Genomic DNA, 4,960 nt, shown 5'->3' on the forward strand with positions numbered 1-4,960 from the left:
CCCAGTTTGACCCCCCTCTATGGGACCCTGTTAGTTACCTCTTTGGCCCTTTTATCGGCTCATGTGGGACCAACATGGATCACTGGCCCTGATGAATACTTGAGGTTCCCGACCCCTATGGTTGTAATTAATGGGCAATCGTTTAATTTTATCCTGATTCTAATTTTTAAGCTGTATTTTAATCAATTGTTTGATTGTGTTTTAATGTATTTGATATTTGATGTTAGCTGCCCTGAGCCTGGTCTTGGCTGGGGAGGGCGGGGTGTAAATAAAAATTTACTTACTTACTTACTAACTGGAAGTTGTAACCAAGGTTTGTTTTTGGCTAAGCTGTGGGCAGCAGCAAAAATGACCAGGGAGGAGCACAGCAGTTGTGAGCACCTCTCCAGATGCACCCATGTTTGCACGGTTTAACTAAGCCATGGTTTCGCTTGGTGTGTCTTGTGAACCAGGCATGTATGTAGTGTGTGAACGTCGAAATGAATGCGAGCCAAGCTCTAGTTTATGATTCTTTCTGATGCTGCTTTTTTCATTAGTAGAGTCATACCTTGGGTTACAGATGCTTCAGGTTGCACGTTTTCTGGTTATGGATGCGCTAAAACCCAGAAGTACTGGAATGGGTTACTTCCAGGTTTCGGCGCTCACGCATGCGCAGAAGCACTAAATCACGCTTTGCACTGCGCAGAAGCACTGAATTGCAACCCGTGCACACGCAGAGGCGGCGCTGCGGGTTGCGAACGTGCCTCCCGCACGGATCACGTTCGCAACCCGAGCTTTCACTGTAGTGTGGTTCTTATGAATACATATTGCCAGAATGAAAATACAGTGGTACCTCAGGTTACATACGCTTCAGGTTACAGACGCTTCAGGTTACAGACTCCGCTAACCCAGAAATAGTGCTTCAGGTTAAGAGCTTTGCTTCAGGATGAGAACAGAAATCATGCTCCAGCGGCAGCAGGAGGCCCCATTAGCTAAAGTGGTGCTTCAGGTTAAGAACAGTTTCAGGTTAAGAACGGACCTCCGGAACGAATTAAGTACTTAACCCGAGGTACCACTGTATTTTCATTCTGGCAATATGATCCAATACATCCCGTTGATGTGCCAGGATGCAAACTGGTTTGTGACGTGGCAGCAGCAGAATAGGGCAAATAGGGGGAAGCCATCCATCTGGGCTCCATTTTCCGGCATAACTTTGAATTGTTCAAAAGCATAGGCACAGACAAGACTGCAGCCATTGATCTTCCTGATGGCTGTTTGTTTGCAAAAGTTTAGGTTATTAAAACTTGAATTTCACTGACGTCTTGTCAGTGAAACTTTAGAGTTTTGATGCTTGAAACTCTCAGCCAAGTCTAGGGAGTGTAAGTGTGAAATTTGGTTTCTCTGGATCTCTGAAAGCGCTGCACATTAGTGTGCGTAATTTTGAAATTCTCCCTCTCCCCTTTCCTCTTCTGTTAGCCCTTCTTGAAAGCAAAGCAAGTGGTCTGGTTCAAGGCATTCCAAAGCAGCCATGAATCAAAGGGCTTAAAAAGTGGTTTTTCCTAGTGACATGTCGTTTATTCAGTACAGAGGCATGTCCATCAAGCCTTAACTGCAACAGAAGGACTTGTTTATTTTATCTGAGAAACAGACATGCAGGGAAACCCTCAGTTAAGACAATATATTGCAGAGTTTATTCCAACAAACACAAAGGATACACACAGCAAAGCAATCCATATCTGCAAAGTGTAAGTTAAATACAGATCTCGTATGATCTTTCAAAGAAACTGGATTTAAAAATAGTCACATATATACTATCCACAAATAAATGAATGTACTGTGCAGCCTTTTTTTTTGGCGGTGGGAGGTGGGGAAGGTAGCAATCTGGCTAAAGCCCAAAACAAACAGAAAGCAATTCAAAGGGTTGCTTCCAGATGGCCCATTTATTGAACATTCATTGGGATTTCTTTGTTCAAAGTTTGCAAGGAGTTTATATGATATTGTCTATTTCTTGAGCAAACTCCTCTGAAATTGTTTCTTGAGCAGGTTACATAACATTGCATCAAGCAATTGTTAGGCCACACCTTCCAGTACATTTTCCTGGCACTTTCCTTATTGTAAAAAGTCCAGTATTTATTTATTTATTAGTGTGTTTGTTGTGCCAGCGTGTGGAAAACGGCTTCAAGTGCACATCCAGAATCAGCTGGCATGCGATTGAATGCTACCTGCAAATCAGCAACAGCTCTAGCCCAGTATCTTCTTCAGGGAAGTAAAAAGGTAAAGGGACCCCTGACCATTAGGTCCAGTCGTGACATCTCGCTTTTATTGGCCGAGGGAGCCGGCATACAGCTTCCGGGTCATGTGGCCATCATGACTAAGCCACTTCTGGCGAACCAGAGCAGCGCACAGAAACGCCGTTTACCTTCCCGCTGGAGCGGTACCTATTTATCTACTTGCACTTTGACGTGCTTTCGAACTGCTAGGTTGGCAGGAGCAGGGACCGAGCTCGCCCCGTCGCGGGGATTCGAACCGCCGACCTTCTGATTGGCAAGTCCTAGGCTCTGTGGTTTAACCCACAGCGGCATCCGCGTCCCCTTCAGGGCAGTACTGTAGCTCAATGGAACAGCATTTGCTATGCATATTTAAATCTAATCATGAGAAAGGCACTGCCAGTCCCTAGACCATACTTCACCAACCAGGTATCCTCCTGATGTTTGCACTGCATCTCCCATCAGCCCCAGCAAACATCCGAAGGGCACCAGGTTGGTGAAGCCTGCATTAGAGAATACAGAGGTAGCTGAACCAGCAGTCTCTCTCCATCAAAGCTTGCTTTATGTTTAGTGCTGTGCTGAGCCAGTACTCCAATTGCTGCATAGTTTTCTCCCCCTTCAGAAGAGCCTTCTGTTTTTCTGAGTCATTCACAGGGCACTTTGGCATTTTGGGGGGATGCGGGTCGCTCTGTGGTTTAAACCACTGAGCCTCATGGGTTTGCCCATCGGAAGGTCGGCGGTTCGAATCCCCGCGACATGGTGAGCTACCGTTGGTCTGTCCCAGCTCTTTCTAACCTAGCAGTTCAAGAGCACGCCAGTGCAAGTAGATAAATAGGTACTGCTGCGGCGGGAAGGTAAACAGCATTTCCGTGTGCTCTGGCTTCCGTCACGCTGTCTCGTTGCACCAGAAGCGGTTGTTTAGTCATGCCGGCCACATGACCCGGAAAGCTGTCTGTGGACAAACACCGGCTCCCTCGGCCTGAAAGCGAGATGAGCGCCGCAACCCCATAGTCGCCTTTGATGGGACTTAACCATCCAGTAGTCCTTTACCTTTTTTTTTTTAACTTTACTTTAGCATTTCTTCTTAATTTTAGAGGTGCAGGCTTGAGCTTATTTATCCCAGCACTCTTAACAGCTACAGTTCCCATGAATCTTTGAGGGAGACCATGACTGGTTAAAGTGGTCTAATGCTGCTTTAACAGTGTGGTGCAGTTAGAGCCCCTCATTTAAATAGATGAAAAGCCAATTGTTCCCTGGGTGCCTAGGGTAACATTTCAGCAATAATAATAATAATAATAATAATAATAATAATAATAATAATTAATTTATTTCTACCCCACCCATCTGGCTGGGTTTCCCAGGTTCTAGGTGGAAGAACAGTTTGTGAGAAAAAGCTTCCCATCCTGTGTGAATACCTGAAGGCCTACGTTAGGAATTCCTTAACTAGGAAACATTGTTGTCTTTGAATAAAAGGATCCGTGGTGGGACAGAACCATCCTTCAACACATCTCTGTGATTAAAAATAGACCAGCCTCTTTCTTGCCACTGAAACACGTAGATGACCTCCCCTTCTGCTGCCCTCCCCGTCTGAGTGTCCTCCTGATTTCAGCCTGCAGCAAGCTTGTACCAAACTATTGAAGGAAAAGCTGAAGGTCTCCTCAGACTGCTCTCATTGTTTGTGTATAATCTTTATTCTGCTCCTGGGTACTTAGGCAAGGGCTGTGTGGGGTGGAATACTAATAAAAGCAACCAGAGTTTTAAATCGTAGGAACAATTCCGGAAACTGCGGCTGTGGTTGAAACTTAGTGACAGGTGTGGTGAATGGGAAGGAGCAGAAAAAACAAATCCAACAGAAACCTGTCCAGGCCTTTTATATCTCCACCCTCCTTCCACCCCAACCTGATGAGGGAGAGTGGAGATGGGCAAACTAGTCTTGACCCGCCTTCACTGTCCTGGTGCCCTCCATCAGTTGGATAAATGACTTCTGCAGCAGGAAGCCTTTTTGACCCATGTAGCAAATGTTAGAACCCAGTTTTCCAGAGTTCTAAAACGGGTGGGCATTCTGTGTGAGCTGAGCAGGCTCCTTCTTCCAGGAACTCATGGAGGATGATGCCAGGTGGCTGGAACATTCATCTTTGCTCTCCCCTCATCGCATATGGGATTTAAAGTAATTTTTCCACTCGGTTCTTCATGTTTGTGCATCAATTTGCAGATTCTCATGAAAACGTACCAGCATTTTAGTGTTTGTATGCACTTTTGGGCAGTGTACACATTTTGCAAAGCAATTTCCAATCATATAATTCATTTTAAATGTTATTTTTCACGCGTGTATTCATGTTTATGCACATTTTGCCCCAGTACAAGTGTTTCTGTGCACATTTCCTGGCTGGAGAACTGCATTTCAAACTTTGGAGAAGTGGGACTTTCAAAGGAGGGCTGTGTTTTGGTTTGTGTATTGTTTCAGGAAGTGTGAATTAAGAAAATGGTGGCATAAGTTTTCTTGTAAGAACTTATGGATTTTTGGATGTATGTATGTTTTTCCTCTTGCTTTTACTTTATTATTTTTGTTAACTTTTTGTGTGTGTTTGTGAAGTAAGAAAACTAATAAAAAGCGCGTGCGCGCACGCACATGCATATGTATATGCATGTATATATACATATACACACATACAGTACTGTTCCGTGTACAAGACTAGGTTTTTATACTCTAAAAT

This window comes from Podarcis pityusensis (genome assembly GCF_964106645.2).
Source record: "Podarcis pityusensis genome assembly, chromosome: 12".
Lineage (NCBI taxonomy): Eukaryota > Metazoa > Chordata > Lepidosauria > Squamata > Lacertidae > Podarcis > Podarcis pityusensis.